This window comes from Somniosus microcephalus, chromosome 4 (genome assembly GCF_052327205.1).
Source record: "Somniosus microcephalus isolate GS21.2 chromosome 4, FLI_Smic_1.0, whole genome shotgun sequence".
NCBI lineage: Eukaryota > Metazoa > Chordata > Chondrichthyes > Squaliformes > Somniosidae > Somniosus > Somniosus microcephalus.
The window spans coordinates 137144736-137166457 of record NC_140990.1 but is presented as its reverse complement, the minus strand read 5'-3'; positions in this window follow the sequence as shown (position 1 = coordinate 137166457).

The following is a 21722-nucleotide window of genomic DNA, read 5'->3' as shown; positions in this document are numbered from 1 at the left end:
TAACACCATCTGCCCACTTTGCCCCATATCCCTTTATACCTTTGGTTAACAGAAAGATAATCTCCGATTTAAAATTAACAATTGATCGAGCATCAATTGCCGTTTGCGGAAGAGAGTTCCAAACTTTTACCACCGTTTGTGTGTAGAAGTGTTTCCTAACTTCACTCTTGAAATTGTGAGATTAAGACAAGAGTACACTAGTAATTGGGAAACTTAGGACTGGTAGTACGAAGATCTTCACATAAGAGTGAACAACACATGGGATGAAGACCCAGATCGGGTAGTGGAGGCAAAATCGGTGAAATTATTTAAATGACAATGGAATGCTGCGAGCGGGGGACATTAAAGTTTCTGCATGGATCCATAACTCATTCATAACTATCTTGTGATCTTGTAACCCCCAGTGAAAGAGAATCACTCTTTCAAAATCCCGTTTCAGGAACTTTCCCTCATCCAAATCCCCTCATCTGGTCTGTGTGGTGAGCCCTCACGTACAGCACAGCCCAGTTTAAAGCAAAGTCATCGCTCACGATATTCACCCGCAATGGACCAGGTACATAAAGATTTAATGATTATTAGTTAATGTTAACTCACCCAAAAAAAAACAAATATACTCTAGTATATATTAGGGAACTCATGACAGCCACCTGTCTTGCGGTTGCTGAATCCGACATAATAGACAAACTATGCTGCAGGTGTACAGGGCCTTGGTGAGACCACACCTTGAGTATTGTGTGCAGCTTTGGTCGCCTTATCTGAGGTGAAGGTGCTCCCACAGTGCCGTTAGGGAGGAAGTTCCAGGATTTTGACCCAGCGACGGTGAAGGAACGGACGATGTATTTCTAAGACAGGATGGTGTGTGACCTGGAGGGGAACTTGGAGGTGATGGTGTTCCCATGCACCTTCTGCCCTTGTCCTTCTAGGTGGTAGAAGCCGCGGGTTAGGGACAATTACCATTCTCCTCCAATCACTGCAGCACACTTTACTCCACTTCCTTCTGCTCCAACTGCAACACTCTACATCTGCTACTCTCCTCACTCTTACTTCCTTCACCTGCTCACACCTCTGCCACCTTCCACACTCTATTCTACCCTGACATTCATGTCCTCAAAGCAAAACCTGAAGGAGAGCATGGATAGATGCTTCAAGAGCCTCCCAGCACACCTGCACTCTCTTTTTGCGCAGAGCAGTGATAGTGCTGAGGCTCAACAGCTTACGAATAGCATTGGCTCCATGGGAGAGGCACCTGCTGTCCTCTCTCAGGAGGACAACACGCCTGCTCCCCACAAGCCTTTCAACCGGTGCCCTTGTTGGTGCCAGACAGCCACCTGGGACAGCTGAAGCCGAGTCCCAGCAGTCACCACCGGTCACAGCTCCTTGAGGTGGTCCACTATGGCCATCTCAAGGACTCTCACTGGAGATTCAGCAACCTTCCACCTCCCAAGCTGTAGCCACTGGGGAGCCACCTCTAGTAGCACTAGAACAGGTAACTGATGCCTGTGTTTGTTGCTGGTGACCACCAAGGATACCTTTTGAGCACCCAAACCAATATGATGTCAGGCGCGCTTCCAGCAAGGAACGTCGAGCTGCAGAATTCAACTTTGTGGCGCCCACTTTGGATCCAGCGAAGTAATTTCTATCCCCATTTGTCCTCTCTTTGCCTGCAGCAGTTTTGATGAATGTTTCTTTTTCAGACGGGTTGTTAACTACTTTGTAGATGGTTGCCTAGGCCCTAAGCTCTGGAATTCCCTGCCTAAACCTCTCCGCCTCTCTACCTCTCTTTCCTCCTTTAAGACGCTCCTTAAAACCGACCTCTTTGACCAAGCTTTTGGTCACCTGCCCTAATTTCTCCTTATGTGGCTCGGTGTCAAATTCTTTGTCTTATAATACTCCTGTGCAGCGCCTTGGGGCGTTTTACTACGTTAAAGGCACTATATAAATACACGTTGTTGTTGCTGAATCATTAAACAGGCATTGTGAAGGAAAATTGGCCATAGATTGATAGTAAAATCATAGACACATTCTTCTTAAAGCTATTCTCCATTTCACTGTCAACAGCGGACAGAGGTAGTCATTTCCCATTATAGGGGAATAAGTAAAGCGGAAAGATAGAACACACATTTATATAGCACCTCAGAACGTCCCAAGCGATTTACAGCCAATAAAGTACAATTTGAAGTGTGGTCAATGTTGTAATGTCGGGAATTCGTGGCAGCCAACTTGTGCACAGCAAGATTCCAGAGACAGCAATGAGATAAATGGCCAGTGCTGTAGGCTGAGAGATAAATATTGGCCAGGACACTGGGGAAAACTCCCCTGCTCTTCTTCAAGCAGTGCCATGGGGATCTTTTACATCCACCTGAGGGGTCAGATGGAGCCTTGTTTTAATGTCTCAGCCGAAAAACAGCACCTCCGACAGTGCAGCGCTCCCTCAGCACTGCACTGGAGTGTCAGCTTAGATTGTTGTGCTCAAGTTTCTAGAGTGGGATTTAGAACCCACAACCTTCTGACTCAGAGGCGAGAATGCTGCCCACTGAGCCATGGCTGACACTTAACTTAAAGCAGTGGAATAATACTGTATAGACCTTGGATCCTTGATTCCTGGGGAAATGGTTGAGATGGTATCGAGGTTATGATGAAAAAAATGAAGCGTTTTTAGTATAGACTTCTTTAATTCTGTCCAGTACAAAAGAGGTTTAAAACCAGCTTCACTCTCAAAAATCAGGCCCTAGCTGATACCACTGTTACAGGTGTCAGCTGATTATGCTGTGTGAACTGTGAGTATTTAATGGAACATTGCAGAGGGACCTTACTCTGAATGACCAAACATTTTGAATTCAAATGCAGACATCTTTTGGGATTTGTTCAAATGTGTTTAATTTAACTGGAACTTACTTGGACCAGCCTCATAAATAAAGTGGCAACCAGCAAAGGTCAGAGGCTGGGTATTCTGCGGTGAGTGCCTCACCTCCTGACTCCCCAAAGCCTTTCCACCATCTACAAGGCACAAGTCAGGAGTGTGATGGAATACTCTCCACTTGCCTGGATGAGTGCAGCCCCAACAACACTCAAGAAGCTCGACACCATCCAGGACAAAGCAGCCCGCTTGATTGGCACCCCATCCACCACCTTAAACATTCACTCCCTCCACCACCGGCGCACCGTGGCTGCAGTGTGTACCATCTACAAGATGCACTGCAGCAACTCGCCTGAACTTCTTCGGCAGCACCTCCCAAACCCGTGACCTCTACCACCTAGAAGGACAAGGGCAGCAGGTGCATGGGAACAAGTTCCCCTCCAAGTCACACAACATCCTGACTTGGAAGTATATTGGCTGTTCCTTCATCATCGCTGGGTCCAAATCCTGGAACTCCCTCCCTAACAGCACTGTGGGAGCACCTTCACCACACGGACTGCAGCGGTTCAAGAAGGCGGCTCACCACCACCTTCTCAAGGGCAACTAGGGATGGGCAACAAATGCCGGCCTTGCCAGCGACGCCCACATCCCGGGAACAAATAAAAAAAATTGACAGCTCTTTGTGTATTTCACCAAGTTATTTAAATCAGTTTGCTACCGATCACTTTTTCTGAAGGCATTTACCAACCTGCCTTGTTCAAATTGCTGAGCCTGTTCGTAGTTTTTGATGACACAATGCAAGGACAGACCGTCACTCATTCCAGAACACAACCTCCTCCGGCCCTAAAACCCTCCGAGATCTCTGCGCTCCTCCAATTCTGGCCACTTGCGCATTCCCGATTTTAATCGCTCCACCATTGGCGGCCGTGTCTTCAGCTGCCCGGGCCCTAAGCTCTGGAATTCCCTCCCTAAACCTCTCCTCCTTTAAGACGCGCCTTAAAACTGACCTCTTTGACCAAGCTTTTGGTCACCTGCCCTAATATCTACTTATGTGGCTTGCTGTCAAATTTTATTTGATAATCGTCTCTGGTTTACTAGAGGGCAGAAATTTGTCAGCTTTGAAAGGGCTTCTAGAAGACTGCTGTTAATGACCACTGATAGGTCAGTAGGTTGGAATCAGAGATTAAAGGCATATATGGTAGCCAACAGAAGGTGTATTGCTCTGGTCGCGATGTGCAATGACGTAAATGCCGTGATAAAGATTTCCTCTGGCGGGCATTTCAGCAAAGTTTCAAATGCAAAAGAACTTGTTTGTGATTTCACTAATAGCATCAATCGGCGTATTTCTTCTTCGCGCATGCGCAAAGCGCGTGTGCCGAGATTTAGGCGTTCCATCGCGAGTGATGCTTTCTTTCTGACACAAGAACATAAGAAATAGGAGCAGGAGCAGGTGGATCGGTGGCCACGCTGTCACCTCGCCAGCAGGGGGAGTCCAGAACCAGGGGTCACAGTCTAAGGATAAGGGGTAAGCCATTTACGACAGAAATGAGGAGGAATTTCTTCACCCAGAGAGTGGTGAACATGTGGAATTCTCTACCACAGAAGGCAGTGGAGGCCAATTCATTAAATATATTCAAGAAGGAGTTGGATATATTTCTTAAGGCTAAAGGGATCAAGAGATATGGGGAGAAAGCAGGGACCGGGTACTGAATTTGGATGATCAGCCATGATCGCATTGCATTGCGGAGCAGGCTCGAGGGGCCGAATGGCCTACTCCTGCTCCTATCTTCTATGTTTCACTCCGAAACCGCGTCTCTCACGATGGATTCGCGAGAGTTGGCAATACTGACACCTGCTGTGGAAAACCTAGTTCCACATAACTCGATGAATCAATAAGAAAAATGGCGCAAGGCCTGAAGTCACATGGCTTTGCCTGATCACCCGCTTGGTTGCCAAGAAGGGGTGTTGTTTTGTTCCTCAGCTGATTACACTGAAAACCTCGCTCATTATTAAATCCCACATCACCATCTTGTGGCCTGGCATGGTCATAACACACAACTTTGCACTGAGCTGCGTAGACTGGCAATATCCTTCCTGACAGAAGTTTGAAAGCTGAGCTGTATTGTTTTTGTCATCCCATCAAGAAAGGATATTTTGAATCTAAATGATTCAAACTTTCCTCTCTTGCCTCCTTAATATGTTAAGAGGTGCCCACCGTCTTGTTTATCTCACAAGGTAATTTATCTGTGCTGTCAGCTCAGGACTCTTCAAACCAGATGGAGCAGTGGAAACCTGGCAGAGACACCAGTACAAGAGGCAAAGTGAAGGATAATGAAATGTTGTGTGGAATATGATGGGATTGTGGAATTTTCACGTCAGCATTAAGAATGGAGGATGTGAGGTTGCATTGAATATTCTAGAGCTTTGATTCATTAACATTTTGGACAGAGAGAATTGCAGTTCTTCCCCTCAGGAGATTAAACGGGTGGGTCGAGTCCATGGGCTGAGTTTTGCCGGCGCTCAGAGGGTGTGTTTGGAGGCGGGTCTGCTGTCAAAATCGAAATGATTGACAGCGGGTTGGGAACCCGCCTCCATGTAAGTTTCCAAAGTGTCAGGTCTGTGATTTCAGAACAGACCAGACACCAAGCGGCGGGGGAGGCATTTAAGATATTTAACTGCTTGTTAAGTGCTTGTTAACTACTATTTTGCCAGCCTATTTCTATTTAACCACATTTTTTTACGGGGTTCACGTCGTTCGGAGATCACGTCAGGTAAGTAGGTCGGGTTCTCTGTGTCTCCCCTTTGCTGTGAATAGGTGAGGGCTGCAAAAGTGGCCTGAAAGCTACCATTTCACAGCTGGTCACTTTCCAGTGTCAGAAGCTTGAGGCGTCAGGGCTTGGAGGACACTTTTGAGCTGTATGCAGTTTGGAAGTGTTTGGAGTAAACTCTCTATCCACTGTCACCTCCTTGGAGCAAGCTCTCTTACCATTGACAGATCACTTCTGTCATCTCAACTTCAGCTGCCATCTATTCCAGCAACATCGGTGCCCTTGAAAAAATCTCACCTTGGTCCTCTGAATCCCTCCACGATCAGTCCCAACACCAACTTCACCAGGCACACCAACATCACCAACAACAATACCAACCTTCTCCGCAATCACCTGATGCTGCACAGGACACAGGGCATCAGCACCCGACCACATTGCTGCCCGGGAGGCCAGCAATGGCCTTACCATGGCCAGATTTACTTCACTTGACGCTGTACACCCTGGCTGCCACATGATGCACCAGATTAACACCACCCCACACCATCACCATAAAGCATTCCTACAATGACCAAGCCGTTCCTTTCATACTCATCACCATTGCGGGGGATACCGTTATGTCTCACCATTCACTGCAACTCACTAAGACAGTTCCAAAGGTGAGCACAGATCTGTCCAATAAGGCAAAGTGTTGAAAATAAAGATTTCAATGTTTGACAACACATTAACCGAAAATTTACATGAACATTGCATAAAACACCCAAGTGCCTACCCTTGTGTTGTTAGTTGGTATGATTGGACTAGGATGAGGGTGAGTGTGAGGGATGGCTAGTGAGATGGGGATGTGATAATGTAGATAGAGAGGCATGGGTGGAGGTAGAAGGTAAGTTGGTGTGAGTAAGGATGTGCAGGAGTAGGGTAGGGAAGGCAGAGTGATGGGGATGTGATGAGTGGCAAAGCAGGATGAGGTTGAGTGTGGCTTTGTACTAACATATCGTGATCTATTGAGATCATTGAAAGGTTTGCACCACTGCAGCCTGGTCCTCCTGACCACATCCCTGCTTGTGTACTCCTATGCAATGTGCAACCAGGCTGCGTTGGTCTCCTGGGCCGGTCTCTTCCGCCCATTGGGAGGGAAGAGAACTTCCCTGCGTGCTGTGACTCCCTCCATAAGCATATGGAGGGAGTCGTGAGAGAGCCTCGGTGCAGCCGCGCACCTCTGTGCAGTGATTGTCAGTGTTTGCAGCACCTGAATGCTGCAGAACACTGACAGCACAACTGTCAAAATCAAAGTAGCCGTGGCCCCTTTAAGGAAACCGGCTGATGATGAGTCATCAAATGACATCATCAGACACGCTTCCTTTTAATTGGCCGGGAACCCCCAAGGGCGGGTTTAACAAGTTCTGTTAACGGAAAATCCTTTTTACAGAACAGATGCAGCCAGGAGTGGGACCGGAACCCGCCAATCAGCACTCCCACCGCGACTCCACCTCCACTGGCAAAATCACGGCCAAAGATAGAGGAGAGTGTACATGGGCTGTGGGAGGAGATTAAATGGGTGGGTAGAGTCCGTGATAGGGGAGAGTGTACATGGGCTGTGGGAGGAGATTAAATGGGTGGGTAGAGTCCGTGATAGGGGAGAGTGTGCATGGGCTGTGGGAGGAGATTAAATGGGTGGGTAGTGTAGTGTATGTGCTTTAAGTCAGAACTACTTTTTACAGCTCCTGTATACTGTAGTACCGGCAGTAACCACACCGGTATATAAGCTGTGCGCATGCCTCTGTACTCCAGTCTAGAGATGACCCTCCTCCAGTAAAGACCTGTTATTTGTTTATGTACAGCATCCGTGTAATTATTTATCCACTGAACCACGGATCTAACAGTGGCGACGAGTGTTGATGCGAATCTACCTGCAACATTAAACAAAAAAAACAAAACAAAAAAAAATAGTCGAGTCCAGGAACACGGGCGTCGACCGCGAGCAACCGCCCAGCAGTCAGGCAGAGATCCAACTTCACTGGGGAGGCTGTGGAGAGCCGGGCTTGGTTCCCCAGCCACAACGAGCAGTAAGAGACCGACGACAGGTCCAGAGCAGACCCTTCCCGAGCAGTGGCGGCTGGAGCCGACCGACGGCAGAGAGAGAGCCGGGCAGCGTCGACGGGGTAAGAAAAAGGGTGAAGAGAGCAGGGCGCAGCTGGGGGTTGATCACCGAGCGGCGTCAAAGAAAAATACTGCAAAACCGGAGAGAGAGAGGGTAACAAACAGCCGGGTTCTAGACTGAGCGGCGTCGACAAATATCAAGAGAAGAACACGCAGAGCACAGCCAGGGATCACGGGCTGATCAGGGTCCGTGGGGCGAAGCAAGGGGAGACGCCATTGAGCCGCAGAGAAGCAGGGAGAGTGCGGGAGACGCCATTGAGCCGCGGAGAAGCAGGGAGAGCACGGGAGGCGCCATTGAGCCGCGGAGAAGAAGGAAGAGCGCGGGAGGCGCCATTGGTGATAGTTAACGCACAACCAAGGATGCCGAAGAGTGGCAGTATCTCTACGTTCGACAATGAAGTCGAAGATTGGGCGACATATGTGGAACGTATTGAGGTGTACTGCAGGGCGAATGAAGTGCCAGATGCTAATAAAGCACTGGTTCTGTTAAATTCCATGGGTGCAAAAACTTATGGGTTACTGCGAAATCTAATAACCCCAGAGAAGCCGGTAAACAAGAATTTTGAAAGCATAGTAGAAATCCTACAGGACCACTTAAACCCCACACCGCTGCTGATAGCAGAACGATTTAAGTTCCATAAAAGGAACCAACACAAAGACGAAAGCAATGCTGAGTACCTAACGGAACTGCGCAAGCTATCGAAATACTGCCAGTTTGGAGCGGGACTAGCAGACACGTTAAGGGACAAGTTTGTATGTGGGCTACAAAGTGAAGGAACCCAGAAACGGCTTCTATCAGAAAAGGACCTTACGCTGGACAAAGCTTTCAGTATGGCAGTGTCACACGAAGCAGCCGCAAGGGGCGCTGCAGAGATACAACGGAGACCGCAAGAATATGGCACCAACGAAATGACCTATGGAACAGGTAATTGCTATCGCTGCGGCAGAACAACACATGACCAGAAAGATTGTTGGTTCAAGGACCAAGTGTGCAGACAGTGTGGGAAAGCAGGACACATAGCAAGAGTCTGCAGGTCTGGGAAGAAAACCAACAGTAAGAAATCTCCACAGGAGAAGTACAAAAAAGGTACACCAGGTGATGGACAGTGGTTCAGACGAACAGAAAAGTGACACAGACTCCGGAAGCAAGGAGCTGGGTTGTCTGAAACTACATAATGTAACCAAAATGGAGGATCACCAGACTATCTGGGTTACACTCAAGATAGACGGAGTCCAAGTGGAAATGGAATTGGACACAGGGTCAGCTCTAACAGTCATAAACCAAAGAGACTACAAGCGGCTATTTTCACACATACCCTTGAAAGCTACAGAGAATGTCTTGAAGACGTATACGGGGCAAAAAGTCTACCCCAAAGGAAAAATAAGGGTGAAAGTGACATATAAAGGTCAGGAAATACCTAAAATGGATATATATGTATTGCCAAATGGAGGACCACCACTGCTAGGACGTGAATGGATCTGGAAGATACATTTAGATTGGCATTCCATACAGGCACTGAAGGTGGAGGCCAAAAAGGATGACGACGTCACACCTGGACGACTGTCAAAAATGCTAACTGACGCAAAAGAAGTGTTCCAGGAGGGACTAGGAACACTAAAAGGAATAACAGCAACAATTAAAATAGAGGATAATGCAAGCCCAAAGTTTCTGAAGGCCAGACCAGTGCCTTATGTGATCAGACCAGCGGTTGAAGCAGAGCTGGAAGGGTTGGAATGTTCAGGAGTACTGTCCAAAGTGGACTGGAGCGAGTGGGCTACACCCATCATTCCTGTAATGAAGAGGTCGTTGAGTAATACGCCTGGGGAACCAAAGAAGGTCCGCATCTGTGGGGATTTTAAGGTGACAGTGAACCCAGCCCTTCGCACGGTGCAATATCTGCTTCCACGAATTGAGGATATTTTCACCTCGTTATCTGGTGGTAAATGCTTCACAAAAATTGATCTAGCCCAGGCATACTTGCAAATGGAGGTAGAAGAAGCTTCGAAACATTACCTTACGATCAACACCCATAAAGGTCTCTATCAATACAACCGGCTGGTGTTTGGAGTAGCCTCGGCTCCGGCTATCTGGCAAAGGGTGATGGATCAGGTCCTGCAAGGGATTCCAGGGACCCAGTGTTATTTGGACGACATCTTGGTCACGGGCGAAAATAACGGTGATCACCTCGCTAACTTGGAGAAGGTACTCGCCAGATTAAAGGAATATGGGCTATGAGCTAATCGCCACAAGTGCGAGTTTTTCCAGAAACAGATCTCGTTTTGCGGCCACGTCATCGATGAAGAGGGGTTACATAAGTCCCCTGACAAGATTGAGGCAGTAGTCAAGGCTCCAGCACCGGAAAATGTGTCACAACTGAGGTCGTTCCTCGGGCTGGTAAACTATTACCACAAGTTCTTACCAAATTTGTCTACGGTACTACACCCGCTGAACACCCTACTGCAAACAGGGGTACCATGGAAGTGGGATGACGAACGTAGACCAGCTTTCCAGAAGTCTAAAGAATTGATCACATCAAAAGAGGTGTTGGCCCATTTCAACCCAACACTACCAATTCGTTTGGCATGTGATGCATCACCCTACGGCATTGGAGCAGTGCTGTCGCACAAATTCCCGGACAGTTTGGAGAGGCCAGTAGCCTTTGCGTCTCGGTCACTAACCTCAGCCGAGCGCAACTACGCCCAGATTGACAGGGAGGCCCTCAGCCTAGTATGGGGAGTAAAAAAATTCAACCACTATCTGCATGGACAGAAGTTCACCTTGCTGACTGACCACCAACCACTTGTCTCCATCTTTAATCCTAAGAAGGGCGTGCCAGTAATGACTGCACAGCGGTTACAAAGATGGTCCTTGTTTCTAGGGGCGAATCAATATGAAATAGAATATAAAGGCACGAAACAGCATGGGAACGCTGATGGGCTATCTGCCACTGCCTACGGTGGAGGAAGCACCAGCAGTGGACCCTATTGAGATATTTTATTCGTCGATAATTGAACGATTGCCAGTAACAAACGCGGATATAGAGAAGGAGACCCGCAATGATCCGACGCTGTCACGGGTATATGAATTGACGGTGAGGGGATGGCCAGCACATGGCGACTCACTGTTGCCAGCATTCTCATCCAGAAGAGAACAGCTGTCAGTATGCCAGGGGACAGTGATGTGTGGATCCAGAGTGGTGATTCCACCCAAGTTAAGGGAGAGAGTGCTCAATGAGCTTCACGAAGGCCATCTGGGGGGAGTGAAAATGAAAAGCCTAGCTAGGGCTTATGTGTGGTGGCCGGGAATCGATCAACAAATCGAAGACCTAACTAAAAGCTGCTTAGGATGCCAGAAGGTCCAAAATGCACCACCACATGCCCCTCTACACCCATGGGAGTGGCCCTCCTCTCCATGGCAATGGGTGCACATTGATTTCGCTGGTCCATTCATGGACTCAATGTTCTTAATAGCAGTGGATACTCATTCAAAGTGGCCTGAGGTGATAAAGATGTCTTCAACCACTACAGAAAAAACGATTGCAGTCCTACGGACCATATTTGCCAAAAACGGTTTGCCAGAGCAGATCTGCTCTGATAATGGACCACAGTTTGTGTCCAATGAATTCCAAAAATTCATGAAAAGGAATGGGGTAAGGCATTACACATCCGCCCCGTATCATCCAGCCACCAATGGATTGGCTGAGAGGTTCGTACAAACCTTTAAGAAGGCGATAAAGGCCATGTGCGATGAGGAAATTCCACTACAGCATAAGATGGACAATTTCTTATTAGCCTACCGAAACGCGACACATGCAGTTACCAACCAGACCCCGGCCATGATGTTCTTTAACTGAAGGTTGAGATCTCATCTGAACTTGCTCAGACCAAATGTGCGAAGAAATGTTGAGGACAAACAATTCCAGCACATCAACGAGAAGCCGACAAGGAGCTTCAATGTAGGGCAACCAGTCTTGGCCCGGGACTATCGAACAGAGAAGTGGCAACCCGGAACGATATGTACAAGGCAGGGGCCATTAATGTACACAGTGGATGTCGGGGAGAACATTGTGAGACGCCACGTCGATCAGATCTTAGCATCACAGGAATGCGTCAACCCCATGTCTCGAGTACCTGGGGATGAACCCGACATACCGGTAGCATTTACTTCAGACCCAGTAGCAGTGGAACCCGATGAACTACCCGATGAAAGGGGGTCAGAATCACCTCTGCACCAAGAACAAGAACCTCCGGAAAGGCGCTATCCCGAAAGGGTCAGGAAGCCGCCCCAAAGACTGAATCTATAAATGGACTTTTGTTATTGAATGTACAAGCAAAAATGTAATTGTTATTTGAATATTAAGGGGGTATTATTAATCTAAAAAGGGAGGAATTGTAGTGTATGTGCTTTAAGTCAGAACTACTTTTTACAGCTCCTGTATACTGTAGTACCGGCAGTAACCACACCAGTATATAAGCTGTGCGCATGCCTCTGTACTCCAGTCTAGAGATGACCCTCCTCCAATAAAGACCTGTTATTTGTTTATGTACAGCATCCGTGTAATTATTTATCCACTGAACCACGGATCTAACAGGTAGAGTCTGTGATAGGGGAGAGTGTACATGGGCTGTGGGGGGAGATTAAATGGGTGGGTAGAGTCCATGATAGGGGAGAGTGTACATGGGCTGTGGGAGGAGATTAAATGAGTGGGTAGAGTCCATGATAGGGGAGAGTGTACATGGGCTGTGGGAGGAGATTCAATGGGTGGGTAGAGTCCGTGATAGGGGAGAGTGTGGGCTGTGGGAGGAGATTAAATGTGTGGGTAGAGTCCGTGATAGGGGAGAGTGTACATGGACTGTGGGAGGAGATTAAATGTGTGGGTAGAGTCCATGATAGGGTAGAGTGTACATGGGCTGTGTGAGGAGATTAAATGAGTGGGTAGAGTCCATGATAGGGGAGGGGCATCGGCAGCAGGTGGAGGCGGAGCAGAGCGGCAGAGCGACTACAAAAGGCCCCAGAGGCTCAGGTAGGCCTCAGTGCGGCATCGGCAGCGGGTGGAGGCGGAGCAGAGCGGCAGAGCGACTACAAAAGGCCCCAGAGGCTCAGGTAGGCGTACCAATCTCCAATCTCAGGCAAGGAGAGAGGTAAAAAGTATTCGAGGTGTGACGTCACCACAAAACAGGTAGGTGATTGGTTGGAGTATTTCTCTCATTTTAAAGCTTTAAGTCTGTGGTTTATAGTTTTTAAGGTTGCTGTGGTGTAGCGGGGACAGTTTGTAAACCAGGGCCCTTAAATATATCATTTAACTGTAGTGAAATTGGTGGGATTCATTTAATTTTAATTAATCAGTTAAAGGGTAAGTCATGGCAGGACAGCCCAGCCCCGTAGTGTGCTCCTCCTGCTCTATGTGGGAAATCAGGGACGTTTCCTGCATCCCTGACGACCATGTGTGCAGGAAGTGTGTCCAGCTGCAGCTACTGACAGACCGCATTGCGGCACAGGAGCTGCGGATGGATTCATTTTGGAGCATTTGCGATGCTGAGGACGTCGTGAATATCACATATAGCGAGTTGGTCACACCGCAGGTAAAGGGTGTACAGGCAGGAAGGGAATGGGTGACCAGCAGGCAGAGTAAGAGGCGCAGGCAGGTAGTGCAGGAATCCCCTGCGGCCATCCCCCTCTCCAACAGATATACCACTTTGAATACTGTTGGGGGGATGACTCATCAGGGGAAGGCAGCAGCAGCCAACTTCCTGGCACCATGGGTGGCTCTGCTGCACAGGCTGGGAGGAAAAAGAGTGGAAGAGCTATAGTGATAGGGGACTCAATTGTAAGGGGAATAGATAGGCGTTTTTGCGGCCGCAATCGAGACTCCAGGATGGTGTGTTGCCTCCCTGGTGCAAGGGTCAAGGACGTCTCGGAGCGGCTGCAGAACATTTTGGAAGGGGAGGGTGAACAGCCAGTTGTCGTGGTGCACATAGGCACCAATGATATCGGTAAAAAACGGGATGAGGTCCTAAAAGCAGAATATAGGGAGTTAGGAGGTAAATTAAAAAATAGGACCTCAAAGGTAGTAATCTCAGGATTGCTACCAGTGCCACGTGCTAGTCAGAGTAGAAATAGGAGGATATTTCAAATGAATACGTGGCTAGAGGAATGGTGCAAGGAGGAGGGATTCAAATTCCTTGGACATTGGAACCGGTTCTGGGAGAGGTGGGACCAGTACAAACGGGACGGTTTGCACCTGGGCAGGGCCGGGACCGATGTCCTAGGGGGAGTGTTTGCTAGTGCTGTTCGGGGGGGTTTAAACTAAAATGGCAGGGGGTTGGGAACCTGAGCATGGAGACAGAGGAAAGGAAAACAGGGATAAAAGCAAAAGATAGGAAGGAGAAAAACAAAAGTGGCAGTCAGAGAAATCAACGGTTTAAATCAAACGTGGCCACAGTAAATAATAATTCTAATAGGTCTAAGAGCATTAAAAAAACAAGCCTGAAGGCTTTGTGTCTTAATGCGAGGAGCATTTGTAATAAGGTGGATGAATTGGCTGCGCAAATAGAAGTAAACAGATATGATTTGGTTGGGATTACGGAAACGTGGCTCAAGGATGGCCAAGACTGGGAACTCAATATCCAGGGTTATTCAATATTCAGGAAAGATAGGCAAAAAGGAAAGGGAGGTGGGGTAGCATTACTGGTTAAAGAAGGGATTAATACAATTGTAATGAAGGATATTATCTCTGATGACGTGGAATCTGTATGGGTAGAATTGTGAAATACTAAGGGGGAAAAAAACATTAGTGGGAGTGGTATATAGACCTCCAAACAGTAAGGCGGAGGTTGGGGATGGCATTAAAAGGGAAATTAAAGAAGCGTGCAATAAGGGCACAGCAGTCATCATGGGTGACTTTAATCTACATATAGATTGGGCCAACCAAATTAGTAACAATACTGTGGAGGAGGAATTCCTGGAGTGTTTCCGGGATGGTTTCCTGGACCAATATGTCGAGGAACCAACCAGAGATCAGGCCATCTTAGACTGGGTATTAGATAACGAGAAAGAATTAATTAGCAATCTTGTTGTACGAGGCCCCTTGGGTCGGAGCGATCTTAATATGATCGAATTCTGCATTAAGATGGAGAATGAAGTAGTTGACTCAGAGACAAGGGTCCTCAATTTAAATAAAGGAAACTACGATGGTCTGAGGAGCGAGTTGGGTAGGATTGATTGGGGAATGGCACTCAAAGGGTTGACGGTGGATAGGCAATGGCAAACATTCAAAGACTGAATGGATGAGCTACAGAATTTGTTCATCCCAGTTTGGCATAAAAATAAAACAAAAAAGGTGACTCAACCGTGGCTAACAAGGGAAATTAGGGATAGCATAAGATCCAAGGAGAGGACATATAAATTGGCTGAAAAAAGCAATAATCCTGAGGATTGGGAGCAGTTTAGGAGTCAACAAAGGAGGACAAAGGGATTAATTAAGAAAGGGAAAATAGAATATGAGAGTAAGCTTGCAGGGAACATAAAAACTGACTGTAAAAGCTTTTATAGATATGTGAAGAGAAAAAGATTGGTGAAGTCAAGCGTAGGTCCCTTACAGTCAGAATCAGGGGAATTTATAATGGGAAACAAGGAAATGGCTGACCAACTAAATACATACTTTGGTTCTGTCTTCACAAAGGAGGACACAAATAACCTCCCAGAGATGTCGGGGAACATAGGGTCTGATGAAAGGGAGGAACTGAAAGAAATCAGTATTTGTAGGGAAATGGTGTTAGGAAAATTGATGGGACTGAAGGCTGATAAATCCCCAGGGCCTGATGGTCTACATCCCAGGGTACTTAAGGAAGTGGCCCCAGAGATAGTAGATGCATTGCTGGTCATCTTCCAGAACTCGATAGACTCTGGAACGGTACCCATGGATTGGAGGATAGCTAATGTTATCCCACTATTCAAAAAAGGTGGTAGAGAAAAAGCGGGGAATTATAGACCGGTAAGTCTGACATCGGTAGTGGGGAAAATGCTGGAGTCTATTATAAAAGATGTAATAGCAGAGCACTTGGAAAGCAGTGACAGGATCGGACAAAGTCAACATGGATTTACAAAAGGTAAATCATGCTTGACTAATCTGCTGGAATTTTTTGAGGATGTAACTGGTAAAATAGATAAGGGAGAACCAGTGGATGTGGTGTATTTGGACTTTCAGAAGGCTTTCGATAAGGTCCCACATAAGAGATTAGTGTGCAAAATTAAGGCACATGAGATTGGGGGCAAGGTATTGACTTGGATAGAGAACTGGTTGGCGGACAGAAAGCAAAGAGTTGGAATAAACGGGTCGTTTTCCGAGTGGCAGGCAGTGACTAGTGGGGTACCACAAGGATCGGTCCTAGGACCCCAGCTGTTCACAATATATATTAATGATCTGGACGAGGTAATTGAATGTAATATCTCCAAATTTGCAGATGACACAAAGCTGGGTGGGAGGGTAAGCTGCGAGGAGGATGTCGTGAAACTCCAGTACGATTTGGACAGGTTGGGTGATTTGGCAGAAACATGGCAAATGCACTATAATGTGGATAAATGTGAGGTTATCCACTTTGGTGGCAAAAACAGGAAGGCAGATTATTATTTAAATGGCAATAGATTGGGAGAAGGGGAAGTGCAAAGAGACCTGGGTGTTCTTGTGCACCAGTCGCTGAAGGTAAGCATGCAGGTGCAGCAGGCGGTTAAGAAGGCAAATGGTATGCTGGCCTTCGTAGCAAGAGGGTTCGAGTACAGGAACAAGGATGTCTTGCTACAGTTGTACAGGGCCTTGGTGAGACCGCACCTTGAGTATTGTGTGCAGTTTTGGTCACCTTACCTGAGGAAGGACGTTCTTGCCATGGAGGGAGTGCAGCGAAGATTCACCAGGCTGATACCTGGGATGGCAGGAATGACGTATGAGGAGAGATTGTGTTGATTGGGCTTATACTCACTGGAGTTTAGAAGATTGAGAGGGGATCTCATCGAAACGTATAAAATTCTGTCAGGTCTGGACAGACTAGATGCAGGAAGGATGTTTCGGATGGCCGGGGAGTCCAGAACCAGGGATCATAGTCTAAGGATAAGGGGTAAGCCACTTAGGACTGAAATGAGGAGGAACTTCTTCACCCAGAGAGTGGTGAACCTGTGGAATTCTCTGCCACAGAGGGCGGTGGAGGCCAGTTTATTAAATATATTCAAGAAAGAGTTGGATATATTTCTTGAGGCTAAAGGGATCAAGGGATATGGGGAGAAGGCAGGGACATTGTACTGAATTTGGATGATCAGCCATGATCTCATTGAATGGCGGAGCAGGCTCGAAGGGCCGAATGGCCTACTCCTGCTCCTATCTTCTATGTTTCTATCTATCTATATATATAAATCAGTACGTCTGTCTGTCATCGCGTGTGCGTCTGTCGGGTGTGCGCTCGAAAGTTACAGGGCGTACCTACGCGCGCGTTACCTCCAAAGAAGGTTTTAAGTGTATTTACGTTTCGGCCGGGCTAAAATCGCGCCCGCGGTATCCCAAAAACCTTAACATTCCGCTCATTAGCATCTCATTATCCGCTCATTAGCGACAGAGTGACCTCGAGCTCGACCAATCGTACGCCGGGTTGCTGGCGTGTGCCGCCGGGCCAATCGGTGCGTGTGTGGCCGGGCCTTATCCTTCTGAACTGAGGTGAGTCGCCGCCATCTTGATTCCAAACTTTTCCTTTCTTTTTCCCGCTTTCTGCGTCTTAAAAAAAAAACGTTGCTTTTAAAACGCATATTGTTTTAAAAAAAAAATGATTTAGAAAGTAATTAGCTTATCTAATCTCATTAATTTTCCTACCTTTCCCCGTTTTTCCAGGTAGGCCTAGAAGCCTCGGCGTCTCCTCTGCACCCACGCCCGAGCTAGGCACCTCCCGGCCCCACTTGAAGGCTGGAGGGCAAGCCTCAGCCCAGCGCCGCTAGGGTGCGCGCGCAGCAGGAGCTGAGACGCGGCGTCTCTCTCTGGCTCGGCCGGGGGGCGGGGCTTGCTGAGCGTCCAGCGTTACCCTGGCAACCGGGCCCACCGGCCGTCTCGCACAGCCGCAATCGCCGGTCTTCACCTCGGGGGGGGCCGCGACCCTCGGGAGAGGCCGCGACCCTCGGGGGGCCGCGCGCGCAGCAGGAGCAGCTGAGACGCGGCGTCTCTCTCTCTGGCTCGGCCGGGGGGCGGGGCTTGGTCAGCGTCACGGTTACCCTAGGGAGAGTGTACATGGGCTATGGGAGGAGATTAAATGGGTGGGTAGAGTCTGTGATAGGGGAGAGTGTACCTGGGCTGTGGGAGGAGATTAAATGGGTGGATAGAGCCCATGATAGGGAGAGTGTACATAGACTCTGGGAGGAGATTAAATGGGTGGGTAGAGTCCATGATAGGGGAGAGTGTACCTGGGCTGTGGGAGGAGATTAAATGGGTGGGTAGAATCCATGATAGGGAGAGTGTACATGGGCTATGGGAGGAGATTAAATGGGTGGGTAGAGTCCATGATAGGGAGAGTGTACATGGGCTGTGGGAGGAGATTAAATGGGAGGGTGGAGTCCATGATAGGGGAGAGTGTACATGGGCTGTGGGAGGAGATTAAATGGGTGGGTAGAATCCATGATAGGGAGAGTGTACATGGGCTGTGGGAGGAGATTAAATGGGTGGGTAGAGTCCATGATAGGGGAGAGTGTACCTGGGCTGTGGGAGGAGATTAAATGGGTGGATAGAGCCCATGATAGGGAGAGTGTACATGGGCTGTGGGAGGAGATTAAATGGGTGGGTAGAGTCTGTGATAGGGGAGAGTGTACATGGGCTATGGGAGGAGATTAAATGGGTGGGTAGAGTCCATGATAGGGAGAGTGTACCTGGGCTGTGGGAGGAGATTAAATGGGTGGGTAGAGTCCATGATAGGGAGAGTGTACATGGGCTGTGGGAGGAGATTAAATGGGTGGGTGGAGTCCATGATAGGGGAGAGTGTACATGGGCTGTGGGAGGAGATTATATGGGTGGATAGAGTCCATGATAGGGAGAGTGTACATGGGCTGTGGGAGGAGATTAAATGGGTGGGTGGAGTCCATGATAGGGGCGTGTACATGGGCTGTGGGAGGAGATTAAATGGGTGGGTGGAGTCCATGATAGGGAGAGTGTACATGGGCTGTGGGAGGAGATTAAATGGGTGGGTAGAGTCCATGATAGGGGAGAGTGTACATGGACTGTGGGAGGAGATTAAATGGGTGGTAGAGTCCATGATAGGGGAGAGTGTACATGGGCTGTGGGAGGAGATTAAATGGGTGGGTAGAGTCCATGATAGGGGAGAGTGTCCATGGGCTGTGGGAGGAGATTAAATGGGTGGGTAGATGCCAGAAGCAAGTCTCTAAAACCAACCCAAAATGTTGCCAGGAAAATCAGATACAGAGAGCTTCTTACACTCGAGATCCAACTAGTTTCTCGACACATGTTGGCAGTGTACAAAGCTCTGCTGATGGAATGCAGCCTTTGAAAATAAGGCTGTGTGCCTAAATGCAGGAATGTTTGTCTCCTCCAAAGAGTGGTACAGTCTTTCCAGGGGATCCCTCCTCTAAGTTAATCCTTTTTCTGCTCTTCTTGTTTTTGTGTTCCCTCTCAGATAAACATGAATTAATAACACAATCGATACCATCAATGAGAGACTCAACCGCTCCAACCATATATTTCAGAATAAACAAAGAATGCAAAACTTCAAATGCAGACTTTCACTTGTCATCACGGGACACGGGCATGATGTTGAAAGTGCCAAGACCATGCTGGGCACAGAGTCGGAAGCTAGATACAAAGAGGGTGGAAAGAGGATGGGCAAAGAGGAGAAAGGGAAATTTGTCAGAGGACCTGGCACAGGGAGAAAAGGAAATCCAAATTCTGTTCTCTCAGACACTGGTCAATAAACAACCCAAATATCACACAAGTATCAAACGTAAAAAATTGGAAAAGAAGGTTGAAGAGGTGTTTCCTTTCACAGTTCATTTTAATGAAGACATTTCACTGGATAAATTCAAACAGAAATGTTCATAAGCTGGAAGAGTAGATTCTGAAGACAGTGTAAAATCTGCGGGGTGGTGGGGGGTGAAGAGCACCACAGCACAATTAATATGCACTGCACGTTTTTTGTGATTTGATGGATTCTCCTATTTTGTCCCCTGTTGTCACTGGGTCACGGACGGGGCTATGGACGCAGGCATTCTCCTGGGACCAAGGTAATTACGCTCTGTCCTATTTTATTGTGTCCTTAGGTAGAGATGTCCGGCCTCCACCCGTGGCCTGATTCTTTCCTAGAGCCTTACTGCATAGTGGGAAACAAAGGGAGGGGAAAATCAAGCCTGTTCCCCTCCACTCCATGGCACCCATGTATTGATGCATTGTATTGGCTCCACCCTGCAAATAAATACTGCTCAAGGGAACAGTTCAGAATGGCAGCTAAAAACACACCAGAAATATTTATCGATACTACTTCATAATCCAGCATAGAAGGAAAATCAACATAGATGCACAAGACTGATTGATGACCAGTGCATCAGCGAAGTACATCATCTCGCCAGTATCCATCCACCTCCTTGAGATATAGTGCAGTGTCATGAGCAGTTTGTCCTGACAGAGGTGGGAGATTCAGGCTAGCTGAGCTGCTTAGGTCTAACGTCATTCCCCATTGATGGTCTCCTTCTCCGTCAAGTCCCAGCTATCACTCAAATGGTTCACAATCTCCCAACTTCCCGAAGAATCCATTTGATGCCTTCGAGAAACCCGACAAGAGACTCTGCATCAGTATCATGTGCCTAATCAAATAAATAACCGGAAATGGAGGGAGCTGTTAGTTCACACACACTGACGACAAAGGTACACTCATCTAACCTGTTGACAATCTGCATTATTTGGAGCTTGCCGGTGATAACTAGCTTTCTCCCCAGGTAACAGGTGCAGCAGACGGTTAAGAAGGCAAATGGTATGTTGGCCTTCATAGCAAGAAGGTTCGAGTACAGGAACAAGGATATCTTGCTGCAGTTGTACAGGGCCTTGGTGAGACCACATCTTGAGTATTGTGTGCAGTTTTGGTCACCTTATCTGAGGAAGGATGTTCTTGCCATGGAGGGAGTTCAGCGAAGATTCACCAGGCTGATACCTGGGATGGCAGGAATGACGTATGAGGAGAGATTAGGTCGATTGGGCTTATACTCGCTGGAGTTTAGAAGAATGAGAGGGGATCTCATTGAAACTTATAAAATTCTGACAGGACTGGACAGACTAGATGCAGGAAGGATGTTCCCGAAGGCCGGGGAGTCCAAAAGGAAGGAATCACTGTAATACAGAGAAATGATATTGGGTCAAAAGATCAGGATAATGAAACAGTTTGGGTGGAGGTAAGGAATAATAAGGGGAAAAAAACACTAGTGGGCGTAGTCTATAGGCCTCCGAACAGTGGCAACTCTGTTGGACGGAGTATCAATCAGGAAATAGTTGAGGCTTGTAATAAGGGAACATCTATAATTATGGGGGATTTTAACTATCATATTAATTGGACAAATCAAATTGGGCAGGGCTGCCTTGAGGATGAGTTAATTGAGTGTATTAGGGATGGATTTCTTGAGCAGTATGTAACTGAACCGACCAGGGGGCAAGCAACCTTAGATCTGGTCCTGTGTAACGAGACAGGATTAATTAAAAATGTCCTAGTAAAGGATCCCCTTGGACATAACATGGTTGAATTCCATATTCAATTAGAGGGTGAGAAGGTTGGATCTCAAACAAGCGTGCTAAGCTTGAATAAAGGAGACTATGAAGGTATGAGAGCGGAATTGAGTAGAGTGGATTGGGAAAATAGATTAAAGGGTAAGACGATACATGATCAGTGGTGTACATTTAAGGAGTTATTTTACTACTTCC